We start from the raw sequence: 27,467 nt of genomic DNA on the forward strand, positions 1-27,467 counted from the left end.
GGTGAGACCGCACCTTGAGTACTGTGTTCAGTTCTGGACCCCTCACCACAAGAAGGATGTTGAGGCTCTGGAACGTGACCAGAGGAGAGCAACGAAGCTGGTGAGGGGGCTGGAGAACAAGTCTTATGAGAAGTGGTTGAGAGAGCTGGGGTTGTTTAGCCTGAAGAAGAGGAGGCTGAGGGGAGACCTTATTGCTCTCCACAACTACCTGAAAGGAGGTTGTGGAGAGGAGGGAGCTGGCCTCTTCTCCCAAGTGACTGAGGACAGGACAAGGGGGAATGGCCTCAAGCTCTGCCATGGGAGGTTCAGGCTGGATATCAGAAAAAAATTCGTCACGGAAAGAGTCATTGGGCACTGGAACAGGCTGCCCAGGGAGGTGGTCGAGTCGCCTTCCCTGGTGGTGTTTAAGGAACAGGTGGATGAAGTGCTTAGGGACATGGTTTAAGGGAGTGATAGGAATGGTTGGACTCGATGATCCAGTGGGTCCTTTCCAACCTGGTGATTCTATGATTCCTGAGGTGTGTTGGATATCAAAGGAATCTAAAGTAAAATTCAGCCTAAAAGTATTCTTAAAATATTGGAAATGACAACTTGTCTGCTCAGAATGGAAGATTTTTATTTCATAGAAAGTGAAAATTTTCATTTATAAGATGGTAAAAAATGAAATGTCTCGTCCCTTCCAGTTCTATTTTCAAATGATTCTGTGAGTGTGGGACTTGAGTTAGTAGTAATTTAGCAACCAAATATCCAATAATTTGAGAAACATCAACACTTGTCTAATTTTGTGTTTAAAAGGTTCTTGGAGTGGCTGCAGTTTTCTAAAACTTCATCTATCACATTGCAAAGTCAGAATTTGAAATCTAACCTGTATGTATGTTTGTGAGTGGTCAATTAAATCACACAGTTCTATTTCTGTTTCCTGATTTGAGTAACTGAGTACACTGCAACACAAATAATGGAACATGGATATTTCATAACAGACTTTCAAAAAGGCTTGGCATTACTCAAGCCTGTTCATCTGAAAGTTTGTTCAAAAGATGCAGAAACGTGCCCAAAGCAGAATTACAGAAAAATAGCATGAAGCACATGAATTATGCTGCGTGTGTATTTACAGTGTCAAGCTTCAACCATTTTGAGGAGTTCTAGGGGTATCTAGATCCCTAGAAATGCAGATTGAGGATCATTTCTAGATAGTTCTGCCTCTATTAGGGTAAGCTGGTATTTCCTAAATGTAAAGCATAATTCATTGCACCTTGTAGTGATGAGTGAAACCGTACAGGCTGGTATCAGTGTAGTGTTTCTTTTTCAGTTTTTGAAAATAAACAGAAAATAATGCAGCAGCTAAGAACAAACTTTCCAAAAGACTTTAATAATGAGAAATAGAGAATTGTATATATATATGGAGTACATGCATGCACTTATTTATAAATATATAATACATTAACACTACACATATATAATTATTATATATTTTATCACATTTTTTTAAGGAGAATGCAGCTACTGATCTTTTAAATATTTTTATTTTTGACTGAAGTAGTTGGCTTCCTTTTTTTTCATCTTCCGAGTGAAAGATGTCAGTATTTTTCAGTAGTATTCTTTTGTTTAAAAATCTCCTTAAATATATTTGAAATACGAATTTCAAACCCTTCAAAATAAAAGAGAAAAATTTTATCAAGCTGTCACTTTTTTAAACTTCTCCTTAACTGATATATTATTTCTTTGGGAACCAAGACAAATTTTAAAAATATCAGAGATAACAGCCAAAACTATTTGTCTGTTCTTAACTGCTGTTTATTACTGGATTGTCATTTACTGCTTATCATAAGCAAAATATAATTCTTTCTTAGGAATGATGATGAAATAGTACCATAAAAAGATACACATATATATTTAATTTGCAATTACATGATTAAATGGGGTTACTTATCAACATAGCGGGCCAAGAATATGAATCCTAATTGACATATAGAGTTAAGTTTTACCCTTTGTTAGAGAGTTTCTAAAAACAAGGTATCTTAAATGTTGGCAAGGATCTTACAAAGACATCACAAGCAATTTCAGTGTAAATCTAGCTAGAATTCTGCCCTTTAATTAAGGATTTAAAATTCTAAGAAATATTGTTGAAGAATTCATGGCAGAACAAGAAACATTTGTCTTACTCTGCAAATACTCTGGAGGTAACTTTTGTCCCAACAGTTACATGCAGAAATGTGTGTTAGTAAAAATGAAAAAAAGACTTAAAATCATTTTTACTTGCAAATCAACTGGAATGCCGTAAAGCTAGTTTAATCTGAATGCTTCTACTTTTAGCTACGAGAATATAGAATTAAATTTATATCCTGAATAGGAAAGATAATGAAATTATCCCATTCATTAACTATACTACCAGTCCATTTATTAGAAATACTAGCAAAATACGTGGAGTTTGTCATAGTTCTTGCTTACCGTTTGAAAGTTCCATTGAACAATGACTTCATGATTCATACCGAATAGTAAAATACATGCAGTTCTTTATGAAGAATTGATAGAATAGGAATACCATGTTGTCTTTCAGTCCCTCCATTAAAACATTACATACAAAAGGAAAATTTAAGTATCATCTTTTAGGGTTACTGGCATAGATATATCATCAGTAAATCAACTGATGTGCTAACATTTTTCTCAGTTCAGGGTAGACAGCAGAAGAAAATTCTGAGCAGGTTCTAAAAGGCCTTCAGGTTTGACTCTAACAGTTTCAACAAAGCCTTGACTTCAGAGGACATGACTACCTCAAAAAAATTAGTGTATTGTATCTATAGCAAAAATGACTTAAAAGCTTTGGAATTCCACAACAAGAAGAGCTGTATTTCCAAATTCCATTGGGAATTATATAAGGGTAACCCTGAAATCAGATCCATTAGAAACCAAAATTGCAATATTACAGTAGAGAACATGATACTTAGAATGATGAAGCAGTGAGCAAGACAGGGTTTCAAAATAACAATCACAATCACCACATACCCTTCCCAGATAGGTATCTGGAGATAGCTTAGTGTTTTAAGAAAAGCAACGCCACTGTGAGGGGCTGTTTGGGGAGAAAGGAATTATGCTAAAGAGTTTTTTTTTGCTTTAGAAAACACTATTCAATTAGCCAAACAGAAATACAGCTTCATGTGTACAGTCAAGAAATTTGGTACTGTCAAATCTATGATTCTTGCTTGTGTTCCTTAGAATGTGAAATCCTTTGGCAAGATTTGTTTCTAAACCCCTAAAAGTCAGTTATAATTCACGGAATTAGAAATTGTTTAAATCTTACTTTCTTGGCTCTTGAAATATATTAATAGTTACTCTTTATTACCATGCACCTATTTTAATTCTTTTTGCATGATCTAAGTAGTTAATGTTTTCACAAATACGTTTGAGTTGTTTTTCTGTAATGTTTAAAAATTGAATTGTTAAAAAAAAATGCAAAATATTTAGTCTGTCTTTGAAATCAATGTAAACTACATGCTTGGTAACCTTACTAAAATGCCTGCTTGCATTTGCTTTGGATACTATAGGCAAAATGTTGTTTACATCTATTTCACTTGCTGACAATGGAAATATTCAATATAGGAATCAGATAGCTGAATATCTTCTATGGAATAGGCATTCCACTGTTTTTGTATTTATAACTACTCTCAGGGCCTTGTTCACGAGAAGAAATGCTGAATATGTTGCTTAGCAGACTCCCTCCTCTATGAGCAGGAAAGACATGTCAGAAGATACAATTCAAATTAAGAAATCTGATCCAATGATTTCAGTGATCTGATTGTTTGAGTTCCTGATAATATCTCAATACTGCCTAGTGAATATGACAAATTATTCATAGAGACATAAAAAGCTGCATGCCTGCAGTTATTTTCATCGCTACATCACATAAAAACAGACTCTGGGATTAATAGACCCATAGATCAATAAAACACTGGCCATGTTATAAGAAAGCGCTAAGCATGGATGCAAAGACAGTTTCCAGATAAAGTACTAGGAAAATAGAATCCATTTATTTCTTGGCATCCCCCCTTCTCCCCCCACACCAGAGTAATTGTTACTGGTCTTATTCCTGTATCTGATTTGTTCTCTTGAAAAGTCTCCAGCAGGTGCCATATTTAATACAAATACTTCCAGTCCTGAGAAACATACCGGAGTTAATAATGTAGTGGTGAAGTTTTAATATTCACTAATCTGTTTTCAGATGATTATCCTGAAAATAATGTCTACTTGCCCTTTTGGCAGCTTCAAAAGCTCTAATGAACAGGTGGGGTGTTTTCTTTCCAGGAAATGTCAATTTGATGTCTGGAAGCAGATGCAGTTTTCCCTGACTCACTGTGGGTCTTTCTTCTAACTTGCAGGAGCTCTAAATAGCTGACAGGTGATAATACATCTAGTCAACTCAAAGCATATTCTGACTATACTGCCAGCTAGTAGATGGGAAACTTTCACTTCTACAATGGTGATCGTAAAGTGATTACCGTTCAGAGCCAGAGATCATGTTTAAATACCTTTCTGATTAGAAAATCAAGTCAGCCATCTTCATAGATATATGTAACTGATACAGCTATGTGTATAGAAACATTATTTCATAAAATAGCTGGTATATTTGTTATTTAACATTAGAAATAATTTTCAGGGAAATGGAGATTATTTAAATCTCCATTGTAGGCACCTCTTAAATGAAGGAGGATACAGAAGTCTACATCTAATCTGACATCTCATGTCAGGTCCAGAGCAAGGATATAAGTCTAAACAGATAAGTAATTCTTTTCTTCCAGAAACCAATTTTCACCTACTGAGCTCTTTGAGTGGATCAAGTGTGACTCTGTAAACACAGTACTCATGGGCTGAAAGTTTATTCTTCAGGTTCTGGTACTCTTTTGGTGACTTCTGTAGTCATACTACTTATTCTAAACTTGCATTATTTAGTTCTTCTGAGAGAAGAGGAAGACAAGAGGAGGCCAAACATTACATTTTTTCACTTGCTCTCAATCCTACTGTCTCACTTCAGTTTTCCCTGGTCTGAGAGAAAACCATCTGTTGTTCCTCTCGCCTTCCAATTTTCTCCAGCATTTAGTCCAGCATTTAGAAAGCAATATTTTCTTCTTGATATAATAATTTGTTCTCTGAAAGCTGCATTGCTGATGATGCTCAGCTAGTACCCAGCTTTCATTCCTGCTCCAGCTAGTTCTTTGTATATGTTTATTTTAAACTACATTCCCTAAAGTGAATATTTGATATCATGTCGAGATGGCATCTAACTCCAGGTTACAGTCAATTCCTGGTTTGGAACACAGCCTACTCAGAAAATCTATTTTAGGTTTACCAATACAGCACATGGAAGTCAAGGAGATTTAAATCTGAGGCAGTCATTCTAGCACCATTAATATGAAGGTGCAAAAGCGTAGTGGTCAGATTTATAAAACAGAAAATTTCTTCACATTACAACCACAAGGTAGATGGGCTGTTTGGGTTAGCTAAAGAAAATCCTGTGGGAATGTAAGGTGTACCAAGTGTGAGAGATGAGCTGTATTATAGATGTGCTGACACTCTTCAAGGATGGTAATCAGACATCCACAGTTACATAAGAACCACTGTCTTTAAGGCCAAAGCAGTTCAAATATCAGAAGAGGAAGATGGAATATTTATGGCTATGGAGATTGTGCGCAGACCTGGTACATGCGGTATGCCAAAGCTTCATTCTTCTGGGGCTCCCCAGAAGACCATTTTCAAAAGGAAGTGAGTGATAGTCAAGATGATCTGTGAGAAAAAATACATGCACAGTTTAGGGACCCACAGATCCTACACTTCCTCCTGAAATGCAGTGGTTTTCACCCTTTTTTCACTTAGCAACAAGACGTGAGACCCGTATTCCCTTTGCCTTCCTTGATGTGACCTCATGATCTGAATTACAAGGATTTGTCCCTTTGTACATCTGCAGTTTTACAAAACGTGGACAGGATTTTCATGTACTTTCTCTGGTATATAATCATCTCCAATACAAAATATACTCTTGAAAAATTACTTATTGTATTATAAGACATTCAATCAGAAAAAAAAATGACCATTTAACTTGTGATATCATTTTTTATTTGTGAGAAAGGTCTTGGAGACATAGTACATGCAAAGAACCATGAGACATAACAAGCAAATATTTAGATCTCAGTCCTGCAAGTATTCAATAAGATTACTTTTACTACTAGGAAATCCAAAGCAGTTTGACTATATGGTGGGTAAATGATTTGCCAGACCCTAATTTTTTAGAATAAGAGTGATTATGAGTATAAAGTGGTATTGTAAATAATTCAGCAAATGGATGATTCTGTCATTTGGCAGCGTATACTACAGAAATGTAGATAATATGCATAGATAATAGAGACACAGACAGACTGACTGACCAGTTGACTGACCGACTTTATTTGAGAGGCCTGAGATTCAAGCAAGAAAAACTCCTGGCAAGTTAAATACCGCTAAACACCAAGATTTAAAATAGAATGCATGACACAACTCTAACAATAGCATTGTGAATGGCGACGTTATCGTTCTGAACAGAGATCTGTTTGAGTCAAATAGGATAACAATGCTCTTTTTCTTCATTAAGGCCATTAAAATCTGTAAGGCCATGGGACCTGAATAGACATAAAGCTTTTAAAAAGCAATGAGGAGAGACTAATGCTCATTGCTGCATACTTACTTGAAGAGCCCTATTCCCTATTAAGTAAAAGTTGGTGCTAATTTGTGCTCTTTCTAAGCAGAAAAATCTCATTTTTGCTGTTGCATGGGTTCAGAAAAAAAACCCCAAATATCCTTTTTTTCCTCAGTATTACCATATCAATATTATGAATTCCTTTTGGAATGCAAAATGATTTTTACTATTTTAACTGGGGATAAATGTTATTTGTGCATAACATTACTATACAAAAATTCACCAACATTCGTTCTCTGAGCCTTAGTATGCTGTTTCAATGGAGCGTCTCTGGGAATATTGGAGTTTTCTATTGTTTTTTGGAAATGCTAATATTAACAGAAAATGTGACAAGAATTATTTAAGAACTTAATTGCATACTCCCTATTTGGATTTTGCATCTCTGGAATTTGTCTTTTCAGAGTGCTTTATTTAGTTTCTATTAATAACCTGTAATTTTTTAATAATTGTAGTGGAAGGCTAAGGAGAATATGCAATAAGGAAAGATTTGCATATTTCTCTAAAACAGTAGTTTGTGATCTCTCTGAGCTCTGAGCTTTTTTTTTAGACTGATCTTAAAAAGCAGTTTTGCTAAGGCTGGTGCAGCCACCACAGAGCATGGAGAGCAAATAGAGAAACTATTCATCCTCCACTCATTCATTTGTCATATGACTTGAGGAAGGCTAAATCAATCAATCAGAGCTCTGCAAATCAGTTTTAAGCAATGTAATTCCTTATTAAATCTTGTTTTCAATGTAGACATCAGCCCAAAGAAAAGATCTTTTAAAGTAAATCTTTGCATAAAAGCAGGAAACAAAATTGCTTTTTTTTTTCTGTTGCCCTAAGACTGTTCTGAAAAGCACGTCTGAAAAGAAATGTGGCTGTGACTTCATGTTTGAGTTTTTGCCTGTTAAAACATATTACTGCAGGCCTCTGTTTTTTTGCACTTGTAACCCAAGTAAGAAAATGGCATGCAAGAAAGATATCTTCTGCAAGATTGGCTAATGGCTATGTAAACAGCAAATGCTTGCCACATATGGGCATTAGGAGTTTATATTGCAAAAACTCAGTGACTACAGTGAACAGGGTAGAGCTCTGAAATGTTGTAGGAAAGCAGACCTTTTGGGTGAGGCTTGGAAACAGTTTGGCAATGTTCTTACTTGAGGCTTTGAGACTTTTTTACTCAGGGGCCATATTAAAAAAGCACTAGAGCAGGTGAAAAACAAGGCTATACTGTGCTGCTTGGATCTTCTTCAAGGACCTGTGATGATGTGAACAAAGGGAACACATGATTAACAAAACAGGGCCTCAGCAGAGTCACCTCAAACATTTGCACGTAAACGAGGAAGTGCCTGCAAGGCATCATCATGGGGAGCAGTACCTCTGCACTAACACACGCACTACAGGGAATGAGCATGACAAATTAGAGATCTGTAGGCAGGTGCAGGGCTGTGACCTTGTTGGGCTGATGGAGACATGTCTGGATGGCTTGCCTGACTGGAGTGCAGAGATACAGGCTTTTTAGGAAGGACAGGCTTTTTATATGAGAAAGCAGCTGGAGTGCATGTCGCTCCGCCTGGAGATGGTTGGTGAGCCAACTGAGGGTTAGGAGACATTGTAGAGGATTTCTGCTATAAGTTGCCTCTTTAGGTAGAAGAAGTAGATGATCCCTTCTACAAAAAGCTAGAAGTAGCCTTGCGTTCACAGGCCCTCATCCTCATGGGGGATTTTGACTACTCCAATATCTACTGGAGGGACAACACGGCAAGGCAAAGGGAAATTCTAGAGACCATTGATGACAAAACTCACAGAGGGTAGGTAGTTTGCAGGATCTCATACTTACAAGCAAGGAAGGACTTGCTGGGGATATGAAGGTCAAAGGCAGCCTTGGCTGCAGTGATGAAGAAATGGTGGTGTTTAGGGACTGGAGAGGAGGGAACAGGCCAATAAAAAAATGATCACAATTCTGAACTTCAAAAGAGAAGATTTTAGCCCCTTCAGGGAGGTGCTTGAAAGACTCCTATGGGATAGGTAACTAGAGGAAAAAGAAGTCCAAGAAAGCTGGATGATATTCAAAAATCACCTCCTCCAAGCTCAGGAGCAGTCCATCATAAAGCGTAGAAAGTCAAGGAAAAATGCCAGGAGGTCTACATGGATGAGCAAGGAGCTTCTGGCAAAACTCAAATACAAAAAGGAAATGCAGAGAAGGTAGAAGTAGGGACTGACAACCTGGCAGAAATACAGAGATGCTACCTGGGTATGCAGGGACAGAGTGAGGAGAGTCAAAAGCCACAGGGAACTGGATCTAGTGACAGATGTCAAAGGCAACATGAAGACTGGACAAGTTGACTTGCAGAGGTTCTTTTCGATTTCAACCATTCTGTAATTTGTGAGTTGAGAAGAAAATAAAAAAAGAGAGGCTTCAAAATATTGTGATGTTCCTGAAAAAAGCGAGCTCCCAGCTGTGCCTTTGGCAAGGATGAAGTAAAGGTTTCAGGAGGCTTCCTCAAAAACAATGAGTGGAAAAACTCAGTGTCTTGTCTCAGTCTGCTTTTTGAGGGTTGGAAAATGTGCCCAGGATACAGCAAATACTGAGGCATGAAAGAGAAGAAAAATACAACTGCTCATGGAAATGGGCATCTGAGTAACAGTCCAATTTGCATTTCCAGTGACTGCCCCCTTTCCTCAAATAATATTACCTTCTGTTTTTCCTGTTAAGATGGAAGGATCCTAATTTCTGTACAGATTTTGTGTAGAAATTATTCTAATTACTCTATTTACAGGGCTAAATACAGACCATAAATGGAATGTTATTTGAGGTCAGCTCAAATAAACAGAGTGTATCAAGACGAGAGGGTTGCTGTGCTTTAACAAGGAAAATCAGTCTAACATATTTTTGGTTCGTTGCATTACATCCATGCATGGCTTATAACCATCATAGAAATTCTGATGAATTTCCATCATCTAGTAATAATAGCCCTATAAAAAAGGAGGCTTTATTCTGTGCTACCATTTCTTTGCTTGCCCTGGAAACATCAGGAAAGATAGAATTAATTGCCACAAGTCTCTGCAGTTTGCACAGAAGTTCCCTGTCACTGGATGTCTGATGTCAGGAATATACCGATCATAGTGTTAAATCTTTATAGCTTCTCAAAGCAGAATTATTCTAGATCAATTTTTGTATCTATGACAGTTGAAAATACAGATAACTAAAATTTAGAAGCCCCAAAAGCATAAAATATTTTCATTTATATTTATTTGTATAGGTCAGTTAATTCTGACAGAACTGAAGGACTTAAATGTTGTTTTACCAGGATTGACCCATTGATAAAACAGCAAATCCTTATTGGACAAAAAGATATGTTTGTTACTCAATTTGTACTGGCTTTCAAGTGATAAGGAATTTTTTACTCTCAGATAAAAAATTATTGAAAAATACACCTTAGCAAAATGGAAAAAAAATGCAAAGGGATTTTATTCACTAGTATGCATTATCTCTTAAATTCTTGATTCAGCATTTTTCTTTCAGCATTTCTATTTCATCACCTGACTTCCCGGTCACTTTCTCTGAAAGAAAATGTTGACTATTCAGAAAATTATGAGCTTTGTTGAAGTGCTGGAATTTGACTAAAGGCTGAGTAAGGATTACTTGCATGAAAGAGATTTTATAGCAACAGTTTCCCAGATGTGTGGGTATCTGTGTGTTCCAAGAGCATCAGATGAGGACATGATCTAATATTCAGTTGGGAAACCCTGATTTTCTCGGTTTGTCAGAGTACAAAGAATTCTTGCTTCAAATGCACCAGTAGAAATAATATTGTCCTTTAGCAAGCAGTCTTGGACAGATTGCAGAAATCTGTTAAATATTAATTCCATTAACGATGAATAATCAAATGAAATTAATTGCAATGCTATGTAAAAATAATATCATAAAATTATTTTAAAAGGGATATAATGAAGTGTATAAGAACTTTTAAGTAGTATTTTAAATAACACAGTGAAGCCATTAATAATGTAATTGTATATTCAAGGGTAATACAGGTAAAACTTGAGAAGAAAAGACCGTATATGTATACTTATTTGTATGTATTTATATAAGTGTAGATGTATGGGTGTTACACACACACACATACCTACACACATAAACATGATGGGTGAACCAGGAAGTAAAACAGAAAGTAAACTGTTCTTGGACAGCCAGCCTACGGATATCTTATATGTGCTTGTCCAGATTGCTGATCTTCTGAAATCACAGAATTTGCACATCCGTTTCCTGATATGTGGGGTTTAGCAGGATGGATTGTGACTGGATATGTGTTGATCCAAATTTATGCCTGATCTTGACATTTGGGGAAGCTGGTTACTGGAACGTGGTGTATCATGATAAATTAGCAAGGAAATACAGATGCGGTGGCTGTGTCCTCACTGAACATAATTGGAGGCAGTAAAGAATTTAGAATATTAGGGAAGAATTATGGTTCCTGTTCTCCATTTGCTGCATTTTTTTTAAGGGAAATAAGCCTATTCTTATTTTTTTTTTCTTGTTTAGCATTTTTCTCTATCTTTTCTCATGTGGCCCATCAGCCATGTGGATATTTTGCAGAAAGAATAAAGGCAGATATCTGAGTAGGAAGGGAGAGAGAACTCAGTATAACTACTTTGTCCTTTCACATATGTCTTTTCTTGCGGTATATTTCCCTTCAAGAACATTCGCAGGGTGAAAACAACATAAAGGCTACTGCAAAGATGTAGAAATGTACTGCATGCTTTTTATCTTTCTTAATTCAAGGCATTTGAATGTAAAATATCCTTCAATATCACTGCAAAAAAAATGGAAATTTAAGCAATGCAGCATTTGTTTCAATGATCTTGGCATGAAGTTCAGTGCACTCTAAGGGACTATAGCACAAATGTTCAGAGGAACGATTCAGTTTTCGCACCCTGCATGTTAGAGAGTTCAAGAGAAACGTCTGTGGGATACCTAATCTGCTTTTCTGAACCAGATATGTATGTAGACACTAATTTATAACTCCTGATTTCAGTCTGTGGCCACTGTAGGGAACTACTTGCTGTTCATATCCAACATGGGACAAGGTACAGCAGCAAGTGAATGGAGACCTTGCCCATCACACAGGCATTTTGCCTGCCCACATGATCAACAACTTTGAAGAAAAGGTGGTAAGTTCTGCATAGTCAGCCAGTTGTAGTCCCCAGCTAGCATGTGCTGCCATGCTCCAAGCATCCACTGGTCTAACAAGCTTCTGCTTACAGATACAAGCCTTGGTCCTATGGTTTTGGATGTCAGGGAAAGGTTCCATTAAATTTGGTGGGCTTATGAAAAAAAATAAATCTCTTCTATTTCATGCTGTATTGAGTGCTTTTTTTCAAATGAAGGTTTAGGTACCTGACTGTCCAGCCTCAGGCATTTTATTAATAGGATTCGGTGCTTCCTGTGCTTTCTGTTCATTTTTGTTCGGAGACCACTTACTATGACCAAAATCAATCACCATTTCAAGATACCTGGCACACATATGTAAAGACAAATCACTTTCTGTCATGATTCTTTTATTGCAATTATGTGATCAAATGTAAATTATGTGATCAAGTGTAAATGCCCTTGTAAATGAACTCTCTGCCTACATGGAGAGAAAAGATCCAGGCTTAGATTCGAAATATGTAGCCTGGCTCTGGGCAGAATGACATGAATGGAATAACAAACGAGACTTCTAGCTGCAAATCCCTATTAGAAAGCTTTATGTTAGTGATAGGGTATCAGGATTGTATTGTCAAAGAAGGACAAAGATACTAAGAGCATGAGAAAGTGAATATTGAATTTCTAATGAATGAAAAATAACATAAGAAAGGAAGTAATTATTTTTCATCATTTTAGACTGCATATAAACATCAGTATATCCAAGTGCTTTTACAATGTGGTTTATTCTAAAAGTACCAATTTGTTTGTACTACAGCGCTTTTTTAGTAGTTTTGTTTCAGGCTGCTATTTTTACACCAGGGAATCCAAATTAGGAACCTTGTGAAGTCTGAAAAGTTTCTAGTAATTTACACAAGATTTCCCTTCTCTAATTTCTTCGTGAATAGTCTAAGGGCTTTTATTTGGTTTTATTCTGCAGAAGACTGGACAAATGTTTTCATTGAGATTAGTATATAAGGCAGAAATAGTAAGATACCACTTGAGTAACATTGTTTGCTTTGAGTGAAACATACTCCTAGGACAAAGTGCAGCTCTCGTATGTTGTCCCACAAAGCTTGAAAGCCAAGAGAGTCCTGTCCTACACTTGTACCTGCAGCCAAAATAGTTTCCATCTTCTACTGTCACTCCTGCAGCAGGGTCTGCTCCAAATGCCATTCCTCTCTGGCACAGGTGGGACATCAAGCCCCAGAGTCCCTATGTTTTTCAGTGCAGCCCTCGCTCTGATGTACCCACCCTTATGTGGTCCCCTTTGCACGAAAATTGGGACCTCTGATTCTCTCCCATAGAAATCTCAGTTCTTCAGCAATCTTACATTTTGATCCTTTGCATCCAATGAATTTCTTCTTGGAAAACTGAATTTAGGGTCACATACTCAAAGCTTACTCAGCCTTTCTAAATGAAGTCAAATATCTCCTATGTGTTAACTAGAGGTTTAGAGGCTAGTCCACAATTAACTTTGCCTTGGAAACTCCTTGCCAAAAATGTGAAGAGTATTCCTTTAGTTTGACTGTGAGGAATGGCCGGTACAGGAACAACGTGAATTTGTATTCATTACATTACACGTGTGTTGTGTAACAGGAGAAGTATTCCAACAGCAGTGTTATTGCACAGCATTATACAGTAGAAAATGTGAGCAATAGTACTTTCATGACCCATAAGAAAACCAGAGATAATGCCTTCGCATCCTCCTACCAATGCTTATTAGTCCCACACCAATAAGACTACCCTTTATTGGCAAATGTAGTTATCGCACTTGGCATCTGAGAAGCTTAAACACCAACCAGTCTTTGGCTTTTTCTTCTGTCCTTAATACACAGAGGATTACCCTTGTGAAGGACTACATAAATAGAAAATGCGATGGCTTTGCTTTAACTACACTAAGCCTGTCTTTTTTTTCCTGGCAACAGTTTTAAGCATCAGTTTCATCCATATTAAGTGTAAACTCCCTCGTGTAAATCCCATTAAGGTTAATAGAATTTTAGTTTTACTGCTTAATAAATTTCAAAGTGGATTAACTTTTGAGAAATATATAACCAGCCATAATGCACAGAACACAATCCCTCCATTAGCACTTCCCATATCAACATACATCTACTGTAGCTAAGACATGGGAAGTGCTAATGGAGAGATGATGAAGCAGCTTTTTATTACATGTAAAGAAAACAGAACAGAATATTTTCAAGTTTGTAACTTAGCTAATATTTCAGTATCATTTGTCTTCTATTGTTTATTGCTTTCTTTTGATACTTCTACACATTTAGATATTTCATTCTTCCAGTTTTTTTACTTCTGGATTTAAAACAATAATGAGTTATTTGAGACATGAGCTTTTCCATGCTAGTAGATCATAACGCAAGGTTATGTACACAGTAACCATTGAACCCACGAGGGGAACTGGGCAGTGAGAGAGCTAGTACTCAACGGCATGTATTTTGAGAGGATCATGGAATCATATTCGAAGAGGATCGCATGGCTTTCTCCAAGGGCTGTTACACTAGGTTCGCCAACTTTAAAAGGCATGCTTAAGATAGAGGAACCTTTTATTCATTGGACACAGGCAACACTCTTGAACATTTTTGGTCATTGGTGCAGCTCTGAAGTCAAGGTAGGCTCTGTCTCTATGGGCTAGCAGCCTTTCCCTTGACTTTCTGTGGGGTATTCCATTCGTCTTGGGTGAGATCTAGCCTTCTCTTCTCAACTCCAAATTTAGCTAACAAAAATAGACAAAAGGTCTAAGCTTTCTAATGCACACTCCTCTCTGCTTTTCTGCTACTATTCTTTGCTATTTCCCATTATTCACGTCGCTCATGTTTTATATGTGTTGCTGGTGTGGTGCGGTGAGTTAGGAAATCTGCCTATGTATAACTGTAAATTGCATCCACAGTTGTGAATCAGCAGACTATCTGATTATTAATTATATTCAGGAGATTGACTGAAAATGTCAGCAGGAGTTCCTGTTTATTAGCTCAGAGATTTCTGTATGCAACAAGTATATGATTTTTATTCTTTACATGCTAACCATGTAACTGCCTGTGATCTCAAAGTCAAGCTGTCATCTTTACTTCTAATGATTTTTTTTCCACAGAAACTTACACTACAATATTGTTAACTTGAGCGAGTGTAGGATTGAGGCTGCTTCTGCAAAGAGCTGAAGTGAAAAAGCAAAGAAGTAAAAAAAGAAAACAAATAAACACTTTCTTTTTGTTATAAAAATAAATAATTATGAACTGCGGTTTCAAGGCAGGATGGGGAATGATGTGGTTGAGAGTAGCCCTGCAGAGTGCTGATTGATGAGGAGCTCAACATAAGCTGACAATGCATGCTCATAGGCCAGAAGGCCAACCGTATCCTGGGCTGCATCATGAGGAGTTTGGCCAGCAGGTTGAGGGAGGTGATTCTGCCCCTCTATTCCACTCTTGTGAGACTCCACGTGGAATATTGTATCCAGTTCTGGAATCCTCAATGTAAGAAGGATATGGAACTGTTGGAACGGATCCAAAGGAAGGCAACAAAGATTATCAGAGAGCTGGAGCATCTCCCATACTAGGACAGGCTGAGAGAGTTGGGGTTGTTCAGCCTGAAGAAGAGAAGGCTCTGAGGAGACCTTATAGCAACTTCCAGTGTCTGAAGGGGCTACAAGCTTAGGAGGGGCTGTTAACAAAGGCTTGTAGTGATAGGACTAGGGGGAATGGCTTTAAATTAGAGAGGGGAAGATTTAGACTAGACATAAGGAGGAATTTCTTCACAATGAGGGTAGTGAGATGCTAGCACCAGTTGCCCAGGGAAGCTGTGGATGCCCCATCCCTGGAGGTGCTCAAGGCCAGGTGGGATGGGGCCTTGAGCAGCCTGGTCTGGTGTGACATGTCCCTGCCCATGACAGGGGGGTGGAACTGGATGATATTTAAGGTCACTTCCAACTCAATCCAGTCTATGATCCTAAATAGTTACGGGAACACCAGTGATTCAAAAATAAAATGTTAAGTCTTTGTAGTCCTTTTTAATAACTGTAACTGTACTCTTAATGTCTACTGGCAGTAAACAGATGCAATAGCATCCATCTAAACAGGCAAGGTGACCTGTGCTTCTCTAATGTATGTAATATCTTAAAATTGAAAAGTAAAATCAATATGACTCATTCATGCTAACGAGAATTAGCTAGGAAGCTCAGGAGAAATATCACTCAAGATTTCATCCTATACCTTCCTTCTCGCAGAAGGATCCAAACTGACCCCATTTGCTTTACCTTCCAGTGTTCCAGGTCATGCTTGATTTCATCTTCAATTTCAGCAGTTTTTAGTGGACAGCTATGCAAAATCCAGCTACCTGTATTTGCAAGACTGCCTGAAAAATGCTTTCCCTTAAGAATCATTTATAGTTCTTTATCTTTGCTCGGTCACTAAGAATTGCAATTAGATTTGCAGCTGACTCTGTGACAAAATCGTACACTTCTGCCTTTATTCAGTTTGCAGTAACTTTGTGTATGGTAACTTAGGCTGCTGTACCTCTGATACTGACCAATGTAACGTATATTGGCTGCTGCACTTTTAACACCAAGTGATACACATTTTTTCTATGGCTTTTTTAAAAATAGTAGATAATTGTTGCAAAGTGATTCAGCATTATCCTGACTTTCGAGATGAGGAAACTGAGGCAGATGACCAAGGCAATCTGTTCCAGTGCACTTCTGCAGTCACAAATTGTGTTCGAGGCATTTATAAAAAGCAACAAAAAATTGCATCAAAAAAAAAAATTATCTGGTTTACAATTTCTTAATTTCTTTGCCTACAGGAAAAAGTATTCATTATTATTATCACATCGTGATGTGTCATTAAGAAGTTTTAAAGTGGCTGCCTCTGCTGTGCAATATGCTTGTACATCATGTGTGAAGACTGCAAGTTAATTTTTAGGTAACACGGGTTTATCTGTGAGAACTGGCTTACAGCAGCTTTTTGCTTATCCACTCTTTGAGTATCTTGAGGAGCAATTGTGAAGGGTACTTTCTGTGGTCAGTTTTTTGTTGGTTTGCTGGTTCTCGGTTGGCTTTTTATTTTAATGACATACTACTGACCATTTTTTCTGTACTTCCCACTACCGATTCCCACTCCTGACACATCTCAGTCCTGATGAGACTTTGAGAAGTGCTCTATCCAACAAGGAGAGTTTAGTGAGACAGTCTCCATATGCGAAACCTGAGACCAAGTGCACCACACAGGAAGAAACCAATTTCAATTGACCCTTTTTATTTGGACTGTTCTCTAAACTATCAAAGGCCAAGGTTTTTTCTTTACTTGAGCAGAATAGGTAATAGCAAAGATTAATTATGTGTATTATTTAAATCTTTATTTGGTAAAGAATTATTTTATACAGTTCAGTTCTATGGATATGGGTCTATTTTCCACAGATCCTGCCAAGTGAGTTTCCATTCTGGGGCTTCCTGCTTATTTCTTCCAGCTGCTTCTCTTTCTTATCCCTTCTGTTGTTATTCTCCTCCTGTCTCCTTATTTTCATTACTGATGGAAGAGAAGCTTGGTTAGACTTTGAAATAATAATATAAATGTTCTTGGCAATTGTTTCTTTCTATACTCTTTATAATTATTCTCCAGTGATTCAAACTGTATTTTCCATTTGGAGACATTCACTGAAGACTGCATTGCTCAGTCAGAATGTTAAAGGTGTAAATAATCTTTTAAGGGGATTCATAAGAAACACGTTCAACATCAAGACGCAGCAGCGGTTATACAGTGGCCAAAATAGTGTTGACAGTATTTACAAAAGTAATACAAGAAGGAAAAGTCCTATAGGTCTTCATTTGTTCTTTAGACCCTAACCTACTCCACAAAATCCGTCTGCAACACAAAAGCCTTGTGCCAATCTCACCTTGCAAGTTCACCATCAGCATTAATAGAATTTGTGGGACTTGTTGACCCAGGCTTCTTCAATGGTGCTATAATGATTAAATGCACAAAATGGAGGTGAACACGCAGGTGACTTTTTAAAAGAAAAAATAAGAAGTTGTTTTACATCTGTTGAAGTCCTCTGACTACCTGTTACTGAGATGGCATTAATCCTACTCTTGTCACAAGTAAACTGGTTCTCTTACCTGCAAAAGTAACAACTGACATGGAGGCAGTGAAGTGTTTTCTCACATGCGAAAGGATTTACGCAATGAAGTCCTATGTTGGTTTGTTTGTTTGTCTCTTCGTGTGTGTTTGTTTTCTCTACTTTTGGAACATATTAGAAAGCATCCTGCTCTTGTTATTTCTTTTGAATAGTCTATTTTCTGTAGAAAGTAATATCCACATGGTAAACTCCTATTCATCAAAACTGTGCCAAATATGTGCCATTTTAAAGCTAAATATATGTTATTTTATTTTACTTCAAAGCAAGCCAAAATACATACCAAGAACATAGCTCTCGATGATGTTGGTCTTATTTTCAAATGAATATATATTGTGTGAGGCACTTCTGCGCAATAAGCTGCGCTAGTAAGGGGCTGCTTTATGAATACATTACAGAAAGTAGTATTTCTTCCTCTTCTTATTGTGAACTTACCTTTTAATTGTAAAGATATGTATTTTTCTGTTCTTGGTGAAGCATGTGAAGCATGAACTTGTGTGCCTACTGCAGTCATACCTGGCTCACTAGAACTCACCTTTCACTTGCATTTTAGGAGTCTTTTTCCAGGGGACATAAGGGTTACAAAAAAGTGTTCCATTAGGGGAAGTAAAGTGTTAATACTTAGGATCTTCTGTGTCAACTCTTATATCCTCCTGTAGATATGAGTGGCTGATGTACAGGAGTGTGGGTTTGGTCTCATTTTTCCTCCCTCTTGATGAACGCTAATACGTCTTTCCTTTTGTCACGTTCTAGTGATACTTTCCTTCCTTGGCGTGGTCAATATGACAAAAACCTTTTAGGCATGCCCTCCTATTCCTCTGCAATACATTCTAACAAGACCCAGCTTCAGGCCTGAATAAAAAAAATAGGGAGAATCCTGGACTTAGAGGACCACATGGTAAATATCTTCTTTTTCTATTTTTTTGCTTTATAAAATGCTCAAAAATACCCTCTCTTTTTTTGTTAAGGATTAGTTTTTTTCATATCTGGCTCAACTTCTCAGTAAAAAATAAAAAATGTTACTGTGCAACTGTGATTCTAAATACTGAAACTGAAAAACTCTTACATTATATCATGGCCAAATTAAGTGTGTTTTATGTGTTTTGTATGTTAAAAAAAGAAAAGTTTTATAAAGAATTGAGATTACTCTAAAACAGTGGTAATTTCTCTTTGATCATATAGAAATGAATTCTACATGACCGCAAACTTACTGACTTAGGGGAATCCAGTAACTGGAAGTAGGATTGATTTAGCAATTTCACACCTTACTCAGACACTTGAACTGAACTTTGCTTGCAAATATAATGTGGTTCTGCAAACTGAGTTAGGTCAAGTCACTCTGGCTAATAATTTGTTTATTTAGAATAACAACTTGGTCTCTCTGAAACAGTCTGAAAATACATTCTACGTTTTCTGAATAATCCCATCTGGGAAAAGACATTTGTCAGTCTTCTCCCAAGAATGGAGTATTTGGAGGTTTCTATGGACTTCTTTAATGAAAATAAAATCACCTCTCTGATGAGGATTTCTGGTGCCACTGCATAAAAAGTTGCCTGGTGAAGTTTTTAGAAATCAAGTTCTAGTCTCTCCAGAAAGACTCTTTTGTAGGGAAAGAACATTGCATCTGAGCATAAGCAGGACACAAGACTCCTTCATGTTGAAGAACTCTTTAATGAGGGCATAATGTAAATGTGAAAATCCAGATGGTTACAAAATTTTAGACCATGTTTAAAATATATGTGTCAATTTCCATATTACAGGGTGAATCAGTCTGCAATGTACGTAATGGATTCACAGATCAAAACTCTACAACACAGTCAATTGATTAGAAAAACTTAAAATTGTACCAACCAATAACCTTCCTAGAGCAACATATAAGCCAGTTTATGTTTTAGCTCTTTTTTATTTAACCTGTATAATGGACAAATCTTTATTCTGACAATCTTTCTGTAAATGGAAAGACAAAATCCTTCAGGAAAAAACCAGTAAATATTTCATAATTGGGTTCCCAAAAAAGCAAATGGCACCTCTGATTTTTGTCAATGGGTGCAGGGTACCTCTGTTCCTAAAATTGGCATAAATCAGTTGTGCAACATGGAGGCAAGTACTGATGACAGCAGGCAAGGCTTGTTTCTTTTGTCCTGTAAGCACAGCTGACAACCAATGCAAGAAAATTGTTAAGAGATATTATTCTCGCAGAGTTTTCTTCCATATTGCTGCACAGGCACACCAGCAGCTGGTTCAGCATCTGACACACCTGGAGATGAGAGGCAATGGGGACCCTCTAAAATAGATATACTGCTTAGGGAAAACTGTCTATCCACTGCCAGCTGATGCCCTTTAGGAGTTTCCAATTGTCCACCCCCAGCTGTCCGCCACCTTTCTGCCAAAACAAGGTGCTTAAGCATCTAGGAGAAAGAAGTCAATCAATTATAATTTCTGAGATTAAAAATTACCAAGTTATCAGGTTATCAGTTAACCACTCTCCTGCTGATTAGTTTGAGGGCATGCACACGTTACATGTGAACAACTGATGCCTAAGTGCAAAATCATATCAAGGACTGAACCCTGTTTTGCATTCCCCTGGGCAGCTGCTGCCCAGAGCGTGATGGTCACCTCCCTCTGCCATGTCAAGCTGTGTTTGTCCCATCTTTGAATTCATTAGTGTTCATTATTAGGAGTGGCATCTAGGTTACCCTCGGCAGGTGGCTGCCCTCTCTTCCCACTCCTTCCAGCCCAGGGAAGAGTGGCTGTTCCCGCAGTGTTGCCTGGCCTGTGAGATGTGGGACTGTGGTGGTCAGTCCCCCACCCCAAATCCAAACCTTACTGGATGCTTTACAGTAAATACAGTGAACTGCGCTAACAATGCATGTGGCCAGGCTATTTTTCTATTAAAGATACAGTTGTTCTGATGTTTCTTGTCACCACCTTGCCCCACAAGCCACTTTGGAGGAATGAACTTGCATTTAGTGGAATGACAATATGTCACTCCAGATCTGCAAAAGACAATGTAAGGTCAGTGAAGAGAAGCCTTCACTTTGCAATAGTCGGTTTCCATGTATAAATTGGCACTTGATGCTCATCAAAGAACAAGAAATATTGGATATGCTCTAAATGTCCATTGTATTTTTGAGCCAACTACCTGATGGAATTCATCACTTATATGTAAATGAACTGTCAGTTGCTTGCCTCCGTTGGCAGTTGCTGAACTGTGAAGGGTATGTCTTAATAAGAACCAAACCTCTTCACAGACTTTGATTTACTGGAAATAAAATAGAAAAGTCCTCTGAGACTACAAAGGACACTTGTTTCAGATAAAATGTCTAGACAGTAGCAATATATTTGGGGCTTTTATTACAGCAAAACTGCAAATTATAATAGAGTGCTGAGAAAGTTCCTGTGACCCAACTGAGTTCAAAACGCAGTTTCAGACTGATCCTTGAAGCACACTCAGATTAAGTTCATGAGCATCCAAAAAAGAAAGAAAAGATGTGCAAGGTCAACCTTCAGCTTTGCTAGAACTCCAGAGATGCCCAGATTTAACATCCTGTCTGACAAGGAGAAATTTGCAATTCAGCTGTGATTCAAATCAGTAAAAGAAAACACAAATCACGCACTGTGTTTCGCCGCATCAGAAAACAGTCTGTTTTACAGTCCGTTTCTGTATGATGGCTTTTTTTTCTTTGATTGCTGAAAATAAAACACAAAAGAGTTTAACTCAGTGAAATGTTAGATTTCAAAGTGAAACTGAAGCATGATTTGGCTAAGACATGTCTGTCTCTTGTTTTAAGGAAGGCAAATCATACAGCATTTCTGATAAGGAGGTGGAGATTCCAGAACGTAAATTTTACCTGAAAATTATTATTTCTACTAAATTTTTGGGTTTATTACTATCATAATTCGCAAGTTTTTTTACCATCCATAATTTTTGGAAATGCTACCAAATTGAAAAAAAAAAAAAAGATGCGGTAAACCTGTGCTTTTTGTCACAGTCTATGTAGCCTGGGCTCAGTATTTTTGCCCAGAAGTATTTACATGCCAAATAAAAATACAGTATGTGGGAGATTAGGTACTTAAAACAGAATCTTGGTCACCTGTGTGGCTATCTTGGTCACCTGTATGGCTAATGGAGAATCCAGAAGACAATGTAGTGAAGCATCAATTTGCAGCATCACAGTGCTCTGAATCATCTTCTCTGTGATTTATCCCAGCTTTCCAGGAATCATCCTGCACTCCTTGAGATCACCTCCTTTTCCTCCTTTACAGAGATCAACTGGAGACACACGGTATGTGCCCTACCAGCATTTCTTCCCAGTTGCCATGTCTGGCTTTGTAAGAAAAAGTTTGCTCACTAATTTTCAGATAATGAATGCAGTCATATTTGTGTTTTTATATACCTGAAACAACATCTTTGGGACATGTGAACTGCCTGGGAATCTATGAGACACATTGCACCAGACAATTAAAAAAAATAAATTTTGTTAACCATCAGTTTTTTCACAGTCCAGGTTTATGGTGTTTGGGGGAGTATAACTCATTGGTGATGTGGGTCTCAAAGCACAGACTTGTATGTTGCTCTTAGTCTGTGAGTGCTAGTTTTGAAGTGGAAGGTCAAGGTGGGATTCTGAAAAAAGGCTGAATAATTCTTGCTGGCCTGAATAAGATAATCCTTTTGCCATTGCTGTTCAACTGTAAAACCAGAAATAGTTTAAGAGGATCGGGCTCAGTCTGCAGGCAATCTGAAATCTTATCTCTGAGAAGTACAAAAGTCTCCCTCCAATTCAATAGGCTACTAACCCTGAAAGATGAACAGTAGCAATTCTGTGTCCTTTTGAGTGCATAGAAATCTAGATTCATCTTAATGCTTGTGTGCCTAGGTAATCTATGAAATGAACATGGTCTATGTGGTCATGTCATGGTCATAACATGGTCACTGTAAAATTAATATAAGCTTGAAGGTTAAATGGTGCACATTGTCAGCATGATGACTGCATTAGCAGTAGCTGCTAAAAAATAAAATTTATTTGATAGTAACTGAATTTCTACATAGTCCAACAGATGAGTCATCAGATAATGTCCACAGAGATCAGTTTTATTTATACTTCTAGAAGATTAATATTCACTGTTTTCTAAATCTAAGGGTACGCATAGCAACAGACAAACTAAAACTAAGATATACAAATGGATAATCAGAATATCTTCTGGGGCTTCCTACTAATTCAATATTTGATACTCTGATCATAGCCACAGTGCACCACGTTATCTTTCTAGTTTTATGGCTGGTAAATACCATTACAAATACAAAATCAACAGGTTTAATCCCATACAAGTATAATTTGATGCAAATCATAGTAGGTTGTTTATGGACTCCTCAAGAATGCTTTGTACCCCTTCTATATTGGCATGCAGTTCTTCCAAATATTTGACAAGTCATTGTTGTCAGAGAGTACAAAGCATGAAAAAAACCACATGCAACATTAGAAAATCAAGGCTAAAAAGCACAAATAAATCAGATGTAGAACATTATCTTTACATGACAAAAGGGCAATATTCCTATAAGTCTTCCTTGGTATGAAGTAAGTGATTCAAACATTGCTTGTTGTCACAGAAATCATGAAAAAGGCTGTTTCGCCCAATTCTTTGACATTATACCTACAAGCAGTACAATGTAGTAGTAGTTTCACTGCCTGAAGTATTATCTGGAACATCTATTTTGCATTCAAGTAAGTGCTATATTTAGAACCTATTTTTACTCTGCGTAAAGTATACAGCACACTAGACCTTAATGTACCCTCTAGCATGGGCCAGAAGATGTAGGCTAAAAATAGTTATTATTCTAGAAGCAATAATTTATTTGAAAGCCGTCACCTGAATTCCCAAGCAATAGCGAATGATTAGAAATCGCTTGTCTTCTCTGCTGGAGAGAAACCTCCTCAGTAGATCCTCTTTTTTCAGTTGGCAAATTTTAAATTTGTACAAAAATAGTAACAGAAAAAGTTAGAAAAATTTCAGCATGCCATTAACTCCTGCAGGAGGAGAAAGTATTGTTTGTGAGTTCCTCACAGCAATAGTTACTTTTCAGTGCTTTATTTTCTCCTTTGGGAATAAGGTAATTATCAGTAGGAGTAGCAGTGAGGAAGAAAAATAAAGTTGTTTATTATTGGACAAATTGAGCCCAGCGAAATGAAGGCCAAATGGTTGATTGCTTGTCTGAGTTTGATTTTTATTCAGTCTGGATGTGTTTTTTGTTTAGCAGAGAACTTCACTGAGGAGTATGTTATTTTATGACTGAGGCCAATAGAAAGTCATTGGCATAATAAAACTGCAGATTTTACAGTTTCAAAGCAGCTGCTCTGTGACTTTTAAGCAACTGTGAAATCACATTGTTTAAACTATGTTTATAAGGACTTCTGCCTGGATCAATTTTTTTTTCTTCCTTTTTTTTTTCCTGGAGAATTCAACATAAATTCCTCAGATCAACAACTGATATTGCATTCTAACAATTTTAGAGAGCATTTGCAAACCTCTGTTTAGAAATAACCACCTGGTCACCCTGTGTTACACTCATGTACGAAAATGAACATGACATTATCAGTATCAGAATTTGCTGGTGCTAATTCACCATTGAAAATTCATTTGTTTAGTGACAAACACTTTTTTTGGATGACACTGAATATGTGCAATGCCCTAAGTAAACTGGCATTTGAATTGTTTTTACAACTCTTTTATGGCTTCCTAAAATGCAGCAATTGGTAGTATTTGGACATATTGTTACATTGCATTACGAAGAGCATATATAAGCCATTTATTTATAAGAAGCATTCTTTGCTTCTCATGGACCAAAGTCTTCGCAGTGAGTGGTGAATTCTGGACTGTGGCTGCAGTCAGAACCTATGCCTTCCCACCCTGAGCCTGTGATCCTATAAACATCCACAGATGTGAGTGTTTAGACAAGTTATATCTAAGTGGCGTTTTTTTCTGAAATCCCAACACTTAAGTAAACTTACTTGTTTAGCAGATTAGGGCTTAAAGCTAGAATTTAGGTCTACTACCTGAAACATTCTGCGTCAAAGTTGAATCCCCCATACTGACAGCAGAGTATCCATGTCCATCAGCTCTCAGTGAACTAACTGAGTCCTGCGGGCTCAAAATTCTGCCTTGCATCTGCATCTGCTTGGGTCTGCAGATCCACTAATACAGCTGTGGATACAGCTGGGGAAAGATGGGTGTTTGCAATAAAAAGGGTCTAGTGATGTAGGGAGGAGAGATGTAAAGCCAGCAGGCTTTGTGTTCTTGCCAGAGGATTGGTGAGAAGGAATATCATGTCTACAGTTAGGGTCGCTATTAAGTTAAAGGGTAGGAGATAATTCTTGTGGCCATTGACCCTTAAGACTGAGAAGACCAATAGGTCAAGAGTCCTGTAGAAAAATGGAAATCTAGTTCAGAGGTTTCTGTGTATATTTCTTGGCTTTTGAGCTTTGCTCCTCAAACAAGGAGCCCATCTCCTGCTGCCCTGAAAGAAAAATGAGATGTAGAGGAAGCTCTGAAGAAACAGGAAAAATGTGACAAAGCATTTGAATTGGAGACAGAAAGTTTGTGATATATTTGAAAAAGGGCATGGACTTCAGAAGAACCAAGAAAAAAAATCACATACACCTTTATAAGTATTTTCTGGGATAAAAGTATTGAGGGTATCATGAGGACGGGGTACATAAATCATATGATCAACACAAGGGATGAAACTAGAAACTCTGAGAGCTCAAATGGAAGGGATTGCAGCAACTTTTATCTGTTTCTTATTACTTAAAAATCAGAACCAAGGAATAAAATTATCCTTTTATCTTCAGTAGATTAACTCAGTTTATTGTATCTGATTCCAAGGGTCTTTTCCATTTACAAACATTTTACTCAAGGGTGAGTTTTGAGTGTCAGCAGACTTATTCTACCTCTTATACATGAAGAGAAAAATGAACATTTATGCCCAACAGGATTTTTGTTTTTTCACATTACAGCCCATGCAGGGCACGGGAAAAATGTAAAGTCCCATATTCTGAGGCAGGTAAGTAGCTACACTGAAATAACTATGCGTTACAGGATCAGCTCTCAAGAATACACCCACTCTAAAGTTACCACAGCCAAAAGGCTTTTATACGTTCATCAGCCTCATATGTAGGGGTTGTACATGATAGCCTAATGCCTAGGTGGACCAAAAGGATGTGTACTCCCAAGTTCTTATTCCTTTGCAGAGAGGGTTAAAGCTTGAAATGTACTGCTTAGATAAAACCTCAACTCAGATCTGATTTTTTTTTAATATGCATACAAAAATAAGAGGGATTCAGTTTCTATTTTGTTTTTCCACTTTTCCACAAAGAAGACAAAAGTACATCTGTTGCTAGTATTTCTCACTCATTTCTTTGATATATCAAATAAAGATGAATTGCTTATGCTTGCCCCTTGAACAATAACACTGCTGAAATACATGAAAAGGGATCTCCTTCTGAAAAGCTTTATTCTTGGGATGAGTAAAACTGGCATTTACCTAGAAAGTTCACACATGCAAAGACTGTAGTATCAGATTATGTCCATACTCTATTACGAAAACACAAAGCTGAATCTCACAAGTGTAGTGAAGAAAAGGTGTGGCATTTGAAGTGAGCCTGGAAATTCAAGCACTGTTAAGAAACTTCCCAGCAATGCATGCTACAAGAGCATATTAGATTTCCTTGCAAGGAAAGGAAGGGAGAATTCTGTATTTAGCTGGCATGTCAGGAACAATCCTCTGGGTCCATGCGTAATGGTTGGAGGAGAGTATGAGATGCTGGACTTTTTCAGATATGTTGGCACCAGCAGCATGGGGTAGCAGTGCCAGAAAACACACTCCTCTTACAAAACAGATGAGGCAGACTGTGGCCTGACAATCAACTCAGTGGTGTGTGGTGTTAGGCACAGGTCTCACAGCCAGATGTTTCTGCAGTAAAATCAGATAAGACCACTGCCCCCCCCCCATATCTGTGTACCAGAACTCCTTTGTCCAGAGGGATGTACTGAGCTGCTGCATCCATCCCGATGGTGATGACAGAAAAGACTTTGTTAAGGGCCAATTGGCACTTGACAATTGACTTAGCCTCTCCTCGCTAAGAATCACCAAGGTTATAAATCTGGCATCTGGAGTCCTCTATTTGCAGGACAGTAACTCCAACCATGAAATGGGTCAATGGGCTTGAATCTGTCTCTCCTCTCTCAGAAGAGACACCTCCTTGGTAAGATTTGCACATCTGACCATGTTGGATGTTATCTGGGAAATTATAGTTCTCCTTCCCAAGCAGGGACACCTCCCTGGGAAGATTTGCACCTCTGACCATGTCAGATGTTACCTGGGAAATTACAGTTAACTATAAGCGCTTAATTTTCAGATCTAGCTTGATTTTGCAGTGAGTG

The sequence above is a fragment of the Cuculus canorus genome, chromosome 4, assembly GCF_017976375.1.
Source record: "Cuculus canorus isolate bCucCan1 chromosome 4, bCucCan1.pri, whole genome shotgun sequence".
NCBI classification, from domain to species: Eukaryota; Metazoa; Chordata; class Aves; order Cuculiformes; family Cuculidae; genus Cuculus; species Cuculus canorus.